This window comes from Ailuropoda melanoleuca, chromosome 11 (genome assembly GCF_002007445.2).
Source record: "Ailuropoda melanoleuca isolate Jingjing chromosome 11, ASM200744v2, whole genome shotgun sequence".
In the NCBI taxonomy this organism is placed as follows: Eukaryota; Metazoa; Chordata; class Mammalia; order Carnivora; family Ursidae; genus Ailuropoda; species Ailuropoda melanoleuca.
The window spans coordinates 106,357,163-106,375,966 of NC_048228.1; the positions used below are offsets into that span (position 1 = coordinate 106,357,163).

Below are 18,804 nucleotides of genomic sequence, written 5' to 3' on the forward strand. Positions count from 1 at the left end.
GGGAGCTGCCCCCCTTGTCCGAGCAGGGGGGAGGGCGTGGGGTTCAGGGGTCAGGACAGGCCCGTGGTATCTCATCACCGGAATGCATGTGCTCATCTTTTCAAAGACGGCTCACGCACAGACTCTGTGAAGCCAGGGGTATCTGTGGCCGTGGAAGCCCTGCCTGTTGCCGTCTGCATCCTCCCCTGGGCTCTGAGTCCCAGCCATCCCCACAGACTGCTGTTTGCCCAGTGCCGTGACACTGCCCCCTAGCAGACTGACCCCTCCAACCTTAGTTTTGTATTCATTGACAATTGCTCAGTGAATACTTTTGAGGACCTACTAAGTGCCAGGCCTTGTGTGTGGCGCTGGACTTAGAGAACTGACGACAGTACCTTGCTCCAGAGTGCCCCTCTGGTAAGGAGAGGACTGCAGGGCAGGTGGGGAAAGGAGCACTACAGGTGTGTGTGTGGGCGGGGCAGGGCCTGCTGGGCTAGTCTGCACACAGGGTTGTGTTCAAAGGTGTGGCAGGGTTAATAACTTGGGGGATCCTTAACCGAGTGATTACTCTGCGCCAGTTTCAGATGAGTCAGCACTTGGGTTTCTAGTTCATTTAAAGCTTGTACCAGCCTTCTGAAGAAGGTACTATTATTGTCCTTATTTATGAAAGAAGCACTTAAGACACAGGCTGAGTGACTTGTGCAGAGCTGGACCCTACCCCAGGGCCCTCACTGCCGGTCTGCAAGGAAAGGGCGGGAGAAAGTGGGGGGAGTCTATACTGAGGGGCTTTTTGCGGCACAAGTCCAGGGAGCAGTGAGCGGGGCTGTCCCTGCCACCTGTGCGATGTGCTGGGCCTGGAACCTGTCTCTGACCCGAAGGCTCGGGGGAGCCCCTGGAGGGTTTTACTTACCTAAGGAGTGATAGGTTCCCCTGGCAGGAATGTGGCTCTTGGACTAGTCCAGAGGAGTAAAGTGGGGTCTGGCCCGGTGCTGTGGTTGTTGTGGGTTGCAGGGGTGGCCCCTCTGAGTACCAGACATGTTGGGTAGAGGGGCGCAGTATGTGCGGGGAGGCGGTGAGCGCATGCTGGGGCTCTGGCTTGAGCAGCATGGGGGATCTCCACGCATTTCCTTTGTTTCTGCCTCTGCAAACTGAAGGCATTCCGAACGTTGTCTGACACTCCCTGTAGCAGTTGTCTGGGGCCAGGACACTCACAAAGTGCATCGGTGTTGGGATTCATTTTTATAGATTGTTGTATTTTGAATGGGAATCGCTTATTGTGTAGGCTTAGTACAATAGCATACAATTAAAAGGTGATGCATTTGTATGCAAAGCTCAGCTATAAATTTCTTAGAAACTAAATAGCCAAGCTGAATTTTTAAAGGAATCCACACTTTGAAAAAAAGTTACCATTATACTTAAACAGATTTTCCCATGACTCTTAATAGCACTTGCATCGTGCTTGAATTTCTTTGTTATCTTTGTTGTATGTTGTTTTTTTTTTTTTAAGGTGAACATGGATTATGTTCTTGAACCTAAAGGATTTTTGTGAACTGAGATGACTAGGTCCACTAATTATGTGGTAGCACAATACTGCAGAGAAGAGGACCATCTGGCTTCAACCATTAATAATAAAGCATGTAATTGTACCTGCATGAGTCATACGATCCTGCCCACGTCCTGTTCGCTCATGCTTTGTGTCTCTGGCCCTCCATCCCATGCCTCCCTCCCTGGGCTGGCAAGGCCCCTGAGGGATCCAGGGCCAGGGACCTGACACTGTGAGGAAGCTCCTGGGCGTCAGGCCGGAGCTGGCTGCAGCCACAGATGTCAGCTCACACCCTTTAGAGAGCCCAGAGCCAGGGCTGACCGTCGGGGCCCATGATCCAGATGGTGCCAACCACTCCAGCCACAGCTGAAGCATAAGGAAGGGTTTAGGAAACTCTAGTTGCTTTTCCCATTCTCTTTGGAATTTTTTTTTTTTTAATCACATAGTGATGTAAAAGCATGGACTTTGGAGTCGGACTGCCAGAGTTTATATCCCAGCTCTTCTGTAGCTCGGCTGTGTGGGCAAGTCACATAACCTTCCTGAGTTTCGTTTCCCTCCTCTCTAGGATTTTGAGAATTGCAGTACCAGCCTTGGAAGAGGGGGGATTAAGTGTGCGAAAGTACGTCATGTACTCGAACAGTGCTGAATGTCGTAAGTGCCAGAAAGTGTTTGCTGTTATTATTGTCCCTTTCTTGTGGTACAGAAGAAACAGAACGCAGTATGAGAGAATGAGCCTGAGGCCTCCACAAATCCCTTCCCTTGCATGTTCAACAAACATCGCACCATGCTGAGGCCAGGCCTTGTGGTTGGGTCGGTACGCCTCAAGGAGCCCGTGGCGAGCCCAGGGGACAGGTGCGCACCCCAGCCAAGGTCTTTGGACTTGCAGACTTATATTTGATTTCCAGCTTCACCTCTCCTTATCTGTATAACCTTGGGCCAGTTGCTCCTTGGCAAAAAGGGCATCATGAGATTGTTAATACGTTAAGAGATCACTTATGTGAAATATTTTTGTCCCGAGTTTAGCACAGCCTGTGGGCCAGAGTTAGTATTCAAGAAGGGGCAGTCATGACTTTTAATTAAGAAATAGGTTCAGCACGTGGCAGGTGCTACCTCTGGTTTGCCCAGGGCACCTTGGGCCCCATCTGACATCCTTATAACCGGGCAGATTTTCTTCACTTGAGCCTTATGTATACGTGGCCACCATTTTTAGGAAATGTTGCTATGTTACTTTCACTTATCTTTTCAAGTTTCATAAAAATTTTGAAAAGTAATTTTCTCTCAGCTTACGTTATTTCAGAGATTTTCTAAAGAGGGGAAACAAAAATGACTGAGGAGAGCTATGAGAATGACACTAAAGCAGTGGTTCTCAAAGTAGGGTCCCTGGACTAATCCTGTCGCCATCTGGGTGTTTGTTAGAAACACAGGTTCTGAGGCCTCACTGCAGACCCACTGAAGAAGCTGTGTGGCTGAGGGCACCACAAGTTGTGTCCTAGCAAATGCTCCCGGTACCGGTCATGTGCGTTCACATTGTGGAAACACTGCTGTTGGAGAAGGGGGTGCTGGATATCAGGAGGCAAATAGCTGACTTTGCCCACAGCAGATTAAATAAATGGTCCCAAGTACACCAGATACACGTTGTGGCAGTTGCTGGTGAACTGGAGAGGCCCCTGAGAATAAAGATGGGGAGAACGTACGGGAAGACCGCTGTCTTTGGGGCTTTGTCATTGAGTTTGTACGGGGCGGGGCTCTGGCCGGATTGGGTGGTCAAGGCCGTGCACCCTTTGCCTTGTGAAGAAAGAGGAACCTTCCTTCTTGGACTCCACAGTCCTTTGTTCCACACATTTGAACCACTCTGGGGGTCCATCCTGATATTACAATGAAGGACAAGACGTACATGGCCCCTGCCTTCGTTGGACCTTACCATAGATCGGAGACAGACATATTTAAGCACAGTAACTCTACCGGTAATCGCAGCTGTGATAAGCCTCGTGAAGGGAAGTGGCGTGCAGCCATCCTAGAGTCTCTGCACCACTGGTTTTTCAAGTGACCTCCGGCCCCGGGTCCAAGGGTCATTCCTCGGCCGTGTCTTATCAACCTCTCCTCTGCTCCTTGCTATCCTTTCTGATCTTGACTTCCAGGTCACCATACTCTCCTCTGTGGGGTGCCCTCTAGATTTTAGAGTGCCCCTCAGGTGCTTCTCTGTCTGAGGTCACCCCCTAGGAGAACCTCAGCTGGACTTGAGGCTCCACCGGCCGCCCCCACATTGGTTCTCAGCCAGGACCTCATCCCTGAACTGTAGACTTCGGCTGGGGGCTTTCCTGGGTGTCCGCCAGCCACTTCCTGTCTGACTCTTTCTTTTTCTCCATATGTAGGGCCTGTTCCCTTTGTATCTTTCCCCATTTTGGAAGGCGATAGACTTAGACTTCTTTTTCAGGTCTGAAACTTGAAAGTTGTTCTTGACTTCTCACATCCCCCTTGCAGGCCGACTGGCGTCTTGTTTATGTTTGCGTCTGTCCCTGACTTTGATGTGCAGCCAGATTTGAGAAGCAGTGACTTGCTGGGGAATTTCGATGCTCTGGTGGAGTTGTGTGGACGAAATCTTAGGAAAAGATCTCACTGCCATTGCCTGGTGTGAGGCAGTTGTGGTTTACTGTCCCTCGTGCTCGAACTATTGGAAGCGGGGGTGGATTTGTAAAGATAAATTAGCAGTACTTACTATCCTGGTTATATTAATTGGTAGAAGACGTACAAGACGTTAGCAAATTAAGAAAAAGAAAACTCCTGGTGTCTTACTGCCCCCAGATAACTGCTGTTTGCATTTTGGTCTTGTTCCTTTCAATAATTTTCTCATGCAGTGTCTTTTTATTTTCATTTTTATTTTTTGAAGAAAAGACCACTTGAAAAGTAAGAGTGGATCTTTGTAATTTGAGGAGATGTCGGAGGAGCTCAAGGCTGCAGACATTTGGGGATGCTTCAGAGCAGTTTGTGACTCTTTTAGACATAACCCCGGGTGCATAGACTTGAGGGATTCAGGCAGCATCCTGTTTGAGCTCCAAGGCAGCTACTGACGGGCAGGGACCACCGTAGGGGGTACGGGCTTGCGGGCTTCCGTGTCCTGGATAAAGCATGTCATGTGGGCAAAGAAGCTTTCATGTGTTTGGGTTTGTATAACCTGGAACGTCTTGGATGGCCTTCTGGAATTTCCAGTCAGCTCTTAGATGTGAAAGAGAGAATCCCTGAAGAAGGCAAATCCAGAACAGCTTACAGTGGTATTCATCCTCCTCACCTCTGGGTTCTGTGAAGTCTGGGTAGTCCGAAAAACATAAATCATCGCAAACTGCAGAAAAGACAAGCCTGGATGGTCAGTGTACATGACTGGTGACAGGCCTGCAGGTAATTCTAAAACAACATTGAGAAAACCTCCTTCATCTTCATCATCCCTTATGCCTTTGGAAAATAGGTTTGATCCAGTTTACAGAACAGAGCAGGTCCCCGTTCTGGGTAGGAGATAAGCATACCCGTCTCTCCTGATGAATACAGCTATAAAACGGAAACAGAATACATAGAGTAGCTTTTTGAGCATTCTGAAAAGGATACAATAGCAGGTGCACTGGGGAAAAAGATCACAATTCAAAATACCACTGAGTTGATTGACTTTACCATTTTTCCCCTCTGATATTCCCCAGGCCAAACTCAAGTTACCCTAAACCCCAGAGATGGGTGTTAGCACTAGGAAAGCCTTTCTAGTTCCGGATGAGGAGTGATACTCTCACATTCAGAGAGGATGCAGAAACTCTACTTTTCATTTTTTTCTTGTCTGTTTTCTCACACCCCAGCCCCCATGCGGTCTTCTGGCAGTAGAAACAGGCTGGCAGGAGCCTGAAACTCTCAGGAAGGGGAACTGATTAGGGGGGTTTTGTTCCCAAGAAAGTGGGGCAGACCCCTGATGCCCTATTCTCTCTCCTCCTACCACTTGGCCCGAGGTTGTGGGAGGTGTGTGTCTGGCTAGAGAACCAGAAAAGGGATGACCTAGGGAATCTACAAGTTCTGGAGACATTGTGGAGGGGAGGAGCTCAGGAAGGTGACCTTTAAGGTTGTTATGACCTCCTGGGCTACCTCTCAAGTTGTGGATACATGGATCTGACCTTAACTAGCAATGGTAGACTTGAGAACTGGACTCCGGACATAGCCCAGCACCCAGATCCTGTGCTGGCCTCTGGGTGGTGCACATGGGGGTATAGTCAACAGGTGCTGGGAAGGCTTTGAAAAGTCAACTGACTTTGGAGCCATAACCCTCAGAAGGCTAGTTGGAATATAGGGCTGGAATCCAACCAACTCAATTGCCTATTAAAATGAAAATACCAACATTCTCCAAAGGGTTTGGACAAGACCCTGAGTCTTGTAACACAACAGTCAAGATGTCTAGGATGCCATTCAGACATACTAGGAAAATCTCAACTGCCATGGGAAAAGGCAGTTAACAGACACCGGTACCAAGATAACACAGGTGTTAGAATTATCCAGCAAAGACTCTAAAGCAGCCATCATAAAAATGCTCCAATAAATAAGGGAGAACGTTCTTGAAATAGGAAGGTAGAAAGTATCAGTAAAGAATTAGAAAATATAAAGAGGAACTCCATGGAACTTTTTTTTTTTTTTTTTGAGCTAGAGCTGGGTGGGTGAGGGGGGGCAGAGGGAGAGAGAGAATCTTAAGCAGGCTCCACGCCCAGCCCAGAGCCTGATGCAGGGCTTGATCTCACGACCCTGAGATCATGACCTGAGCTGAAATCAGGAGTCGGACACTTAACCAACTGAGCCACCCAGGTGCCCCTACACAGAACTTTTTAATGAAAAAAAGCAGTAACAATAAAAAGCTAACTGGATAGGCTCAGTTGCAAAATGAAGACGATAGCAGGAAGAGTATGTAAACTTTGACATAGGTCCGTAGAAACCATTCCATCTGAACAGTGCAGAGAAAAAAGATTAGAGAAAAAAATGAACAGAGCCTTAGGGACACGTGGGGCAGTATTAACAGGTTGAACATTTGTACTCTTGGGTTTTCAGAAGGAGAGGAGAAAGATGGGGTGCAGAAGAAAATACTGGACTAAATAACGTCTGACTACATCCTAAATCTTATAAAAGATCTAAACCTACAGATTTGGGGAGGGGGGCTCAGTGAACTCCAGACGGAGGAAGCCACAGAGGTCCATGCCCAGACACATCATAATCAAACTGCTGAAAGTAAAGACAAAAAGTATCTTACAAGCAGCCAGAGAAAATGCATTATTTATTGGGGAACGACAATTTGAATGACTGATTTTTTGCATCAGAAACCTATTTTTAAAGTACTGGAAGAAAAGAACCATCAGTCCCAAATTCTGTGTCAGGTGCAAATACCCTGCAGGGGCGAAGGCAAAATACCGCACCCTCAGATGAAGGAGAAGAGGGGGAGTTTGTTGCCGGCAGATCTAACTAAGTGAGTTGCTAAAGGAAGTTTTTCAGATGGAAGCGTCATTACACCTGAAGGAGACTTGGAACATTTGGAAGGAAGAGGAGAACAGTGAGGGTCTAGTTAGGTACAATAGGCCCCTGTTCTCTTAGTGAGCTCTTTAAAACATGTTCCATTGATAGCAAAGACTGGAACGTTGTCTGTGTTTTCGGGTGTCTGTAGATGTCACGTAAAGGGATATGGTGGTAAGAGTGTAAAAAAATTAAATATGCATTATAATCCCTAGATCAACTGCCAAATTATATAAAGAGAGAGTAAAAAACACAGCAAATCAAAACAAAATTCTAAGAAGTTCAAAAAATGAAATCAAGGAAAGAACAAATAGAGGAAGGAGAAACATAAAACAGACAAGATAATAAACTGAAACATATCAGTAATTATATTAATATAAATGGTCTGAACACACCAGTTGTGTGTCTGAGTGTCTAATCCTGACAGATCATCAGAATGGGTGAAAAAATTAAAAAGACCCAAATATTTGTCATCTAAAAGAAGCTCACTTCACATGAAAATTTGTAGGTTGAAGTGAAAGGATGGGAAAAGATATACCATGAAAACACTGATCAGAACAAAGCTGGAGTAGGTAGAGTAGCATAAGAAAAAGTAGATTTCGGAGCAAGGGACATTCCCAGGAACGAGGCGGGACGTTACCAATGAAGACAGAATGACTCTGAACGTGTGTGCACCCCCACACCCACAAGAGCTGCAGAATGCATGAGGCAGAGACGGGCAGAAACAAGTGTACAGTTATTACTGGAATGTCGACTCTGTAGACAGTGAGCCATAGACCACTGACAGAATCAGCCAGGACACAGAAGGACTGACTATCTGCCGGCTGGACTGACTGGCGTTTGGAGAACACTCCGGGCTCCCGTGAGAGCACAGCACGCATTCTTGACAACATGCATGCAACATTCGCCAAGATAGACTGTAACCTGTGCTATAAAAGAAACCGTGAAGTTGAAAGGATTAAAATGCTACAAAATAGGTTCTCTGACCACAGTGGAATTAGATCATAGAGCCGTGACACAAAGATAGAAAGAACCTTCCCCAGAACTTGGAAATGAAATAAATAACACACTTCTGAATAAATCATGGGACAATGAGGAGGTCACAAAGAAAGTTAGAAAATATTTTGGACTGAATGAAAATAGAACATACCGAAATTTGTGGGCTATAATGCTTAGAAGGAAATTTATAGCATTAAAACGCTTCTATTAGAAAAGAACAAAGGTCTCCAATCAATAATCTGATTTTCTACTTTACCATAAAAAAAACAAATAAACCCAAAGCAAACCAAGGGGGGGGGAATAATAAACATAAGGGCGGAAATCAATGAAACTGAAAACGAAAAAATAGTAGTGAAACCAAAAGCTAGTTCTTTGAAATGATGAAGAAAATTGATCAAACTCTACCAAAACTGACAAAAAGAGAGACGAACCAAGTTATCAATAAGACGAGTGAAAAGGGGGATACCACCACAGACCCTGCAGAAATTAAAATAATGAGATGTCATGAATAACTCCACATTCATAAGTTTGATAATTTAGATGAAATGGTCCATTTCTTTGAAAATTACAAATCACCAAAACTCATCCAAGATGAATAGATGATCTGAATTATCCCCTAATTATTAAAGAAATGGAAATCTCCAAGCCCAGGGAGTGTCATTGGTGAGTTCTGCCAGTATTTAAAGAAAAATAACAGCAATTTTAGAGGAGACACTACCTCCTGACGCATTTTATGAGGCTTGTATTACCTCAATACCAAAACCAGACAAGTGCAGTACAAAAAAAAGCCAATTGCAGACCACTATCCCTTATGAAGACACACGTAATCCTCAATAGAATATTAGCAAGTTGAATCCACTAGTACTTAAAAACAAGAAAAAGCAAGGCAATGCACCACAACTAAGTGGCATTTTTGCCAGGAATGCAAGGCTGGTTTAGCATTTGAAAATCAGTTGGTGTAACCCCCCCATATTGAAAATCTTGGGTGAGTCTCGGGTATTATCTGAGTGTAGGAATCTAGTCTCAAACAGTTGACAGGCTATACGATTCCATATATGTGACGCACTGGAAAAGACAGAGCTGTAGTGCCAGGTTGGCGTAGGGTGTGTGAGGCAGGGAGGAGGTTGGGGGTGGTAGAACGGCTCTGCACCTTGGTTGTGGTGGTGGTGGCTGGAAGAAGGTCGTAGAACTTTCTGTTCTGTGGTGGTGGTGGCTGTTAAAAGTCGTAGAACTATGTACATCAAAAAAGCTATTTTAGGGGCGCCTGGGTGGCACAGCGTTTAAGCATCTGCCTTCGGCTCAGGGCGTGATCCCGGCGTTATGGGATCGAGCCCCACATCAGGCTCCTCTGCTATGAGCCTGCTTCTTCCTCTCCCACTCCCCCTGCTTGTGTTCCCTCTCTCACTCTGCTTGTGTTCCCTCTCTCGCTGGCTGTCTCTATCTCTGTAGAATAAATAAATAAAATCTTTTTAAAAAAAAAAAAGCTATTTTAATGTAAAAAAAAATAACAAACGGGCGCCTGGGTGGCTTAGTCGTTAAGCGTCTGCCTTCGGCTCAGGGCGTGATCCCGGCGTTATGGGATCGAGCCCCACATCAGGCTCCTCTGCTATGAGCCTGCTTCTTCCTCTCCCACTCCCCCTGCTTGTGTTCCCTCTCTCCCCCTGCTTGTGTTCCCTCTCTCGCTGGCTGTCTCTATCTCTGTAGAATAAATAAATAAAATCTTTTTAAAAAAAAAAAAGCTATTTTAATGTAAAAAAAAATAACAAACGGGCGCCTGGGTGGCTTAGTCGTTAAGCGTCTGCCTTCGGCTCAGGGCGTGATCCCGGCGTTCTGGGATCGAGGCCCACATCAGGCTCCTCCGCTGGGAGCCTGCTTCTTCCTCTCCCACTCCCCCCTGCTTGTGTTCCCTCTCTCGCTGGCTGTCTCTCTCTGTCAAATAAATAAATAAAATCTTAAAAAAAAAAATAAACAGTGAATGAATCCATCAGGGTACCTTTGACCCTCGTTTCCATTTCTAGGGATTCATCCTAGAAATGAATCAGCATGTAAGTAAAATGATGGCTGCTAAGGGTATTGATTGCAGCACCGAAGGTTGGAAGTAAGCTAAATGACTGGCAGTAGTGAATTAGTTAAACCCCTAAGTGCAATAAAGTGCAGATCTTAAAAAGCCAAGTGAATAACCATTCTGTGAGTGCGCTCTATACGTATAAAGATACATGCATATCTTTGTAGATGCAGACACTCTATCTGGAAAGTCACTTACATAACTGATCGTGATAGAATTGCTTGGGAGAGGGGAATGAACTGGGTATGTGGGAGATAGGGAGGAGGGCGAACTGCTGTCCCTGTATACCCTTTCATACCTTTTAAATTTTGTTCTGTGTGCATGTCTACTCTAAAAAAGATATTTTTGAAGATTTTATTTACTTATTTATTTATTTATTTATGAGAAAGAACACGCACGTGCACAGAAGCAGGGAGATGGGCAGAAGCAGAGGGAGAAGCAGGCTCCCCACCGAGCAAGAGCCCGATCAGGGCTCGATCCCAGGACCCCGGGATCATGACCCGAGCTGAAGGCAGACGCTCAACCGACTGAGCCACCCAGGCGTCCCCATCTAAAAAATATTTTATTTTATTTTTTTTTAAAGATTTTATTTATTTATGTGACGGAGAGACAGCCAGCGAGAGAGGGAACACATCAGGGGAGTGGGAGAGGAAGAAGCAGACTCCCAGTGGAGGAGCCCGATGTGGGACTCGATCCCGAAATGCCGGGATCACGCCCTGAGCCGAAGGCAGACGCTTCACGCCTGCGCCACCCAGGCACCCCCGAGTCTAAAACATATTTTAAAAGCTGTGCACAGGGGCACCTACCTGACTGGCCCCGTGGGCGGAGCAGCAACTCTTGATCTTGGGGTTGTATGTTTGAGCCCCATGTTGGGTGTAGAGATTACTTAAAAATTTAAAAATCTTTAAAAAAAAGAAACAGTTAAAACAATATAAAAAATGTGTGCGGAATGATAGAGAAACAATGTGAGGAATTTGGGGCACAGGATAGCAAGATGAAGCCAAAGGTAATGGATGTCCCAAAATACAACCCACGAGGTCTCATGTAACTCCAGAGGCACACTACAGATTTGACACTGAGCTCCCCAGTGGCCAGAGCAAAGAGGGGTACGTTAAACAGCTGTGGCAATCCCTTGTCGGAAGCTGAACCTGTTCTAGAAGTTTGGGCTTGTCGAAGTGCTAGGTGGCATGTTTGTACACAACAGGGACCTTTTGGTGGAGTCTCAGGAGATGATCACACAGAATGTCCAGTTCCCCCTTAATTTGGGTTTTTGGAGAAGTGGCAGGTTAATTATTTGTCAAACTTGTACATGATGCCTTTCTGGACAAGAAGGGAGGGAGGAAGTGATGGGAAGTTTCTGTAGGGGAAATGGCAAGGTCATTGAATTTGACCTCTGTGTTTATTCTTTGGGTAGATTGTCTCCCACTGTTGCGGTAATGGTTAATTTATTCTGAGAAGTATAGCTCTCGTACTTCAAGTGCCTTTCAGTGATATAAACTGAAATTCCAGCACATAGTGCCTCTTATGGTTTGCTTATTTTTCCTAATGTGAAAGTGATAAATTCCCCATCCGTCTGCCCATGTGGTTCCCAGGAAGAGAGAGGGATTTGGGAACAGGAGCCCACATGTTAGTTCTCCTGCACATCTTCCCGGGGGCCTCTCACAGGGCAGGGGTCAGAGGTCTGGGGTTTGGGAAGGCAAGGAGACCACGAGAGGACTCTGACTCAGGGGGCCCCGAGTCTGGTCTTGGTTCTGCCGTCCACAGTCAGTTGTGTGGCCCTGGGCCAGCGACTTTGCCTGCCCGAACTTGTTTCCCACTCTGCAAAGATCATGTGCAGCTTGCCCGTGCTTGAGGGGGTCAAGTAGGATGAAAGCACTCCCGGGGCAGTGGATGGTGTCCAGTGGGAGCTCAGTAAAGGTCAGTGGCTCCTCCTGTTCTGGTCTAAGCTCATGGCTACACCTTCGTTCTCGTGGGTGGATTAAAAACAAACAAACAAAAAAACCCAGCTTTGCTGCAGGAATGTTCAGTGTGGTTTGGAAATTGCAGTTCACGAAATCAGCCTAGGATTCCATCTGAAATGGCTTAAAAGAAATTTTTTTTTCCAAATTATAAAAATAACTCATGAAAAAAGACCCAATGATCCATGCAGGTAGAGTAAATCAGGAATGCCCTCTTCACCCTGGGACTTCCCAGCCCCTCCTGGTGGGAGCCTCTGACAGGTTAGCGCCCACCCTCCCAGAGTCCGTACATCTGCGTTTCTTCCACGTAAGTAGTTGTTACAGAGTCACAGGCCGTGTGAGTTGTGCACATTCTCTTTGGTATGCACATGCCAGGTCCTCAGGAAACTGGAGCAAATAAACAGCAAAGTTGCAGTAGGCTGTGCTGAGCCAGAGAGCGCTGCCCGTGTTCTGAAGCCGGTTTCCCACTGACCGTGGGCTCTGGCAGTGGCGTCTGCCGTCTGGGGGCCCGTCCTGTCCCTGGAACCAGGAAGATGCATTTCATGGTACCAGCTGAACAGAGGAGGCTTCCTAGGAAGACCCGGATGGATGGCCCTTGGGAGCTTTCAAGTGCTTTTGCCCTTCTCTGGACAGTTAGTGTGCCGACATGAAAACAGTGACAGCTGAAGAACACCGCTCTTCCGTTGATCTAATTCCCAGTGGAAGACTGAGATTTTCAAGTATTTTGTAATCTCTCAAACACTGTTGGAGCAGCTGGGGAGACACTTCCTTTGGCCTCTTCCGGTGGCCTTGGGGCCCAGGTCTGGCTGGCTTGTCTTATGTGTCCAGGGTGGGGTGCAGGACCCAGTGCACAGTAGGCCGCCCCAGGAGGCCTCACCCACAGGCATAGGGGCGGCAGGTTTTCCTTTCGCCCCTTCTAGGTTCTTTGGCCTGTCTAACAATGAAACAGACAGAAGACAAATTAACAGGAGAAAAACTGATTTTGTATGTATGGGAGACTCTAAGTGACCAAGCAGACAGCTTCTATACCTTTTAGACAAAGAAATGGTAAAATTGTGAAGAATTGACAAGGTGAGGGGGTCTGGACTTGGGGGAGTAAATTAGTGATGACATAGTAAGGTTTGCTTACACAGCCTTCTTGGCCCTGAATTCCCTGTGTCTGGTGGCAAGGATGCCTCTGTCCCTCCTGGTGCAGGAAGGGTACCTTTCACACGGGAGACTTATTCCTGCTTTCAGGGGGCAGAGGACGGTCACTGTGTCCTCGCACTTGCTGTCTGTCAAGAAACTCTAATTCAGAACGGTCCGTGTGCCAAAGTGGCGTGTTTGGGGCGGCATATTCTGCGCTCCTTCATGGACGGCTGCGTAGGACTCTGAGAAACCTCAGATCGGAGGAGAGTGAGGCACCTGCCACACCTCCCTGTAAGTGACTGTCTGACTGGAACTCAGAGTGTTACTTTTAAAAAACATCTCGTCAGCGATGACGTGGAAGCACTTTGGATGGGGCCTTTGCATCGGCATAGAACCTGCCCGTGGCGTTCCCGGAAGTAATTGGCAGGTGCCGCGCTTGTGCCGGGTCTCACGCCTGGGTCTGACTCTGACTGTGGCTTTAGGCCCATGAAGGGAGTGCCGGTGAAGGAAACTGAAATCCTAGTTCAGAGGCAGCCCATCAGAGAAGTCGGCAGTTAAGAGGCTCTGAAGTCAGACGGCCTGGGTTCAGATCCTGCCCTGCCATCTACCATCTCCTGTTCATCTGAGGAGGCCACTCAGAGCCTCAGGGGCTGTGTTTGGGGACAAAGAAGTAGGGGAGGGGGCCTCAGGCATTGCCTGTGTTAGCGTCCCAGGGCCGCTGTAACAGCACCACAAACTTGGGGGCTGAGAACAGCAGACATTTATTCCCCTGCAGCTTTGGAGGTCAGAAGTCCGAAATGCATCTTCCAGGCTACGATTGAGGTGTTGGCCAGGCCGGTCTTTCTAGAGGCTCTAGGGGGAATCTCTTCTTTCCCTTACAGCTTCTGGAGGCCAGTGGCATTCTGTGGTATGTGGCCGCCTTACTCCAGCCTGTTTCCGTGGCCTTCCCTTCCGTCCTCACATCCTCCTCTGTGTCCCCCTTTCAAGGATACCTGTGGTTATTTTGGGCCCACGCAGATAATCCGGGACAGTCTTGCCATCTCAAGGTCCATAACCTTAATCATACCTGCAGAGCCCCTTCTGCCATAGAAGGTAGCGTTCACAGGTGCTGGGGAGTCCAGCCCTGCTTTATGTGGGGGCCATAGCTCAGCCTAGCACCGTCCCTACCTCGTGGATCGTTAGGACTGAAGGAGACTCACTGGGTCTCAGCTCAACGCTCCCTCTGAGATGGTGTTCGGAGAGCTCTTCCCTGCCCTCCCTGTCTGAATGACCTCCCAGCACAACCCCTTTGGTCATCGCGGTCACAGGACTCTGCTGTGTCCCATCTTAAGTTCTTGCCCAGTTGTTCTTTGCTGCCTGCCTCTCAACCCCGGCTCGACTGCACACTCCGAGAGCAAGGTCTACTGCTCGTTTGCTCAACCCTTGCTTTGTCTCCAGGGCCTGGAGGAGGGCCAAGATTTAGTGGGTAGTTAATACTTATCTGTTAAGTGGATGAATGAGCGTCAAAATTCAAAACATACTACTTTGTAGGCGTTTTTCTTCCTATTTTTATGACAACATAGGCATTTTCCCATATCCTTAAATATTCTTCCACGATCTCATTTTTACTCACTAAGTAGTGGCCTTCTGCGTAACGTGATTTACTTAACCAGTCCCCAGGCCTGGGAAGTTGTTCCTTCGGTAACCTTTCGATCCCTGCGAGTTCCAGCAGTCTTGAGCAAGGTTGGGTTTGTCAGCGTCTCTGCTGCGATGCTGCGTTGAACATAGGATCCGTCTTACCTCGACCTCCAAGGGTGAAGTCAACAATGTCACAGATTAATTAAATAAGCCAATCCGCTGTGCTGGTAGAGATCTAGAAGCCTGGGAGTGAGCTCTGGTTAGCTCCGAAAACGTCAGGAGGAAGGGTTCTTTAGGTGGATGAAGGTGGATATGAGATCCAAAGCCACCCTGAGATGGGGAAAAGGCTCTGTTAACTACAGATTTTTGCTTTAAGTTTCAAAATTTAGTAAAAGTTAACCTGTTATCACATGGTATGATATATAGTTAAAACTTTTTAAGTGGTCCTCAATTCTAAAATAATGCCCTAGAAACCTGTTAAAGTAACTTGCCGGCTCCAATCGGCCAGAAGAGATGTGTTTTGGTAAGCATATCTTAATGCATATTGAACACATGCTTAACGCATATCTCGCTCATATTTACATTTGGTGAGACTGTGGGCTGAGGTTGGCTGATTTCTAAAGTGTATGCGGCCCTACGTATTGNACTGTGGGCTGAGGTTGGCTGATTTCTAAAGTGTATGCGGCCCTACGTATTGTACGAGGCGTGGAGAGCTGAGAACCCCCTCGTCTGTGAGAAGGGAGCTATACAGGTTTAGCCCTCTCTGGCTCCAGGAACTGCTTCCAGAAAGCCAGCAGTAAGCCTGCAGGCTGGTCAGCTGCCTCCTGGGGCTCTCGAAACCTGGGAGGTTTCTCGAGCGCCGCTGTAGAGAGCAGTTGTCTGCTTGCTGGGCTCTGAGTGAGGCGAGGGCAGGGACTTTGTTTGTCTTTGTTCCTCCTGCTAAGCACCAGAAGTGCATGGACAGAGGGATGGATGGATGGAAGGGACGGGGGGACGGAAGGGAAACGACTGATGACACACGTGCTCCGTGTCTCCCCTGTATTATGTATTTTGTTGGCTTCCAGTGGTGAAGAGACCACCAGAGCTCCTGCTCTTAGAAGTTTTGTGGTCCCCTGAGGGAAATACATTTTTTTTAAAGATTTTATTTATTTATTTGAGAGAGAGAGAGCACAAGCAGTGGGAGAGGCAGAGGAAGAGGGAGAAGCAGGCTCCTGCTGAGCTGGGACCGTGACATGGGGCTCGATCCCAGGACCTGGAGATCATAACCTGAGCTGAAGGCAGACGCTTAACCATCTGAGGGACCCCAGCGCCCCGAGGGAAATACATCTGCGATAAACCTGTAATTACAAGTTTGATTAGTGCTGTGAGCACACGGAAGCTGATGCTGGAGAGGATGACGGGGCCTTGTTCTGGCTCCGGCAGGCAGGCAGGCAGGGGATGCTTCTGTGCTGGTGGCTGTTTATGATGAGATCTGAAGGATGGTCACCAGCCATCACAGAGTCGCTTTCACTTGTGAAGACAAACTCTAGACCTACGGAACGGTTCCAGGAGTAATTCAGTAAGGGCACCGTATATGCTCTGCTGAGATGGAACAATTGTTGACATTAAGATTGATTTTATCGTGCCTCTATTTTTTAAAAATGGAATCATTTGTAAGTAAATTGCAGGTATCATGACATCTTATCCCTAAATACGTCAGCATACAGTTCTTCAGAGTGGGCATTCTCGTACATCAGTGTGAGGCAGTTATCCTACCCCGGGGGAATTAATACCATTTGACCATGACCATGTTCACGACCAGACCACATTCTGTTTCTCCCCAGTTGCACCAGCCTGTTCTTTATGAACCAGAATGCAGTCAGGCTTGTGTATTGCCCTTAGTTATTTGTCCCTTTATTCTCTTGGTATAAAACAGTTATTCTGCCAGTTTTTTGTGACATTTACCTTTCTTTCCTTCCTCCCTTCCTCCGTTCCTTCCTTTCTCTCTTCCTTTCTATGACCATGGGTCAAAGATTCATTTAACATATTGAGAAGTTGAGTGGGATGGTAAAATTGATTCTAAGGGCATTTGAGAAACTAGAAAGATATTTATTGGCATAAAAACAAGAAAAGAATTAGAATAAGATTGTTAGGTTAGATTTAAACCAACAGACTGGTGGGGACAAGAAAATATAACCTCTGGGGTTGTTTTTTTCCATTGGACATCAATGTACAAACTAGTGTGTCTATCACATTTTCTGGGCTCTAATAAAGTAATAAATAGCATGGACACGTCCTCCTGGAGGACTGAATAAACTTCTGGTGGATGTGTTAAAAGTGCCCAGGTATGAATTGAAAGGACACCCCACCCCTCAATGTTTTCTCTCCCAAATTTTGAGTAATTTCTCTAAAGGCTTTCCCTGGGGCGCCTGGGTGGCACAGCGGTTAAGCGTCTGCCTTCGGCTCAGGGCGTGATCCCGGCGTTCTGGGATCGAGCCCCACATCAGGCTCTTCTGCTGTGAGCCTGCTTCTTCCTCTCCCACTCCCCCTGCTTGTGTTCCCTCTCTCACTGGCTGTCTCTATCTCTGTCGAATAAATAAATAAAATCTTTAAAAAAAAAAATAAAGGCTTTCCCTAACCCTTCCATCCAGAATCAACCTCTTCCCCTGTATCCTTCTATTACTTTTTGAAACAGCTTTATTGAAGTATAATTACCATAAAATTCCTAATTTTCCATGTTCAGTGATTTTTAGGAAATTTATGCAGTTGTGCAACTATCAGCACACTCAAGTATTAGGATGCTTTCCTCACTCCAGAAAGTTCCCTAGGCCTGTTGGCAGTGGGTCTCCACTCCCTCCTCAAGCTCCAGGCAAACACTAATTTGCTTTCTCTCTAGAGATTTGCCTTTTAAATAAATTTCATGGAAACGGAGTCTTGCAGATTCTCTTTGGTGGGGGTCTTTCACTTCCGGTCATGTTTTGGGGTTCGCCTGCATAGTAGCTTGTGTCCACAGTGCCTTTCTATCCATCCGGTGTCTGCAGTTAATGTGCATTCACGTTATGAATATTTGCATCAAGTCTCGGAGGAAAAACGTTTTATTTCTCTTGGGCAGGTTCCCAGGGTGTGGTCGGTTTAGTGACCTGTGTGTTGCACTGCCTGCAGAGCTGGCTGCACCTGCCCGAGACTGATGGCAGCTCCAGCTTCTGCACACACTCCCCCTTCCTCCTCCTCCTTCTCTGTCTTGGAGTACGGTCGGGTGGCTGGCATAGGCTTCTTCCAAGGGAAGAAGTTTCTGGAGGCGATTTGGGAATGCTGTTCTCCAGAAAATCAGCTGGGGAAAGCCTGGTCCTCCTGGTCCTCCTAGTCCGGGGACTTGCGAATTTACGTCCCCGGGGAGCCTTGCGTTGTCTCAGACTGAGTTTGCTCGGCCCTTGGACGTTGGACCCACGGGCTGCCCGGAGAGAATTTTGTCCCTGCGCAGATGTTAACGATTGGTGTAAATCGAGGTGTACTTTACAAACAGTGGAATGCTCTCATCTGAAATGCACTGCGCGGTTGGCTTCGAGGAGGGCGTGCGGAGATGTCCGCGGTGTCACCGCACCCGGATTCTAGCGCGCCTTCCAGCCAGCCCCCCGGGAGCAGTCGTTAGGCCTCTGTCAGGGTGGGTTTGGGTGTCACCCTGACGTCTGGATGGAAGAAAGATGAGCAACCGTGTAGAGCATAGACATTGCTCACAGCCCGTGTCCCAGAGCTCAGTCGTGTGAACACTCTGTGAACACTCCTTTGGTCATACGTGGTTCTCACTTAAAGAGCGCTACGGAGCAGAGCTTTGCCGCGGCTTGGGTGTCCCGCCGCTTGGTCTATGGAGCGTGCATTTCTCAGCGCTGCTGCTAAGCCGGGGACGCGGCAGAAGCCGTCCCTCCGAGCGAGCCTCCCGGCCCGGGGCGTGCACCCGGTGGGGGCGGAGGGAGCCGGGAGCCCCGCCCCGCCCCGCCCCTTCGCCCGCGAGCCAGGCC

General features: G+C 47.7%; 1 protein-coding gene across 2 annotated transcripts in view; it reads left to right on the plus strand.

The window, feature by feature from the left end:
* The window catches only part of TBC1D14 (TBC1 domain family member 14), a 103,761-nt gene that overhangs the window by 48,338 nt on the left and 36,619 nt on the right, over nucleotides 1-18,804 (plus strand). The gene's annotated exons all lie outside the window — the stretch shown is intronic.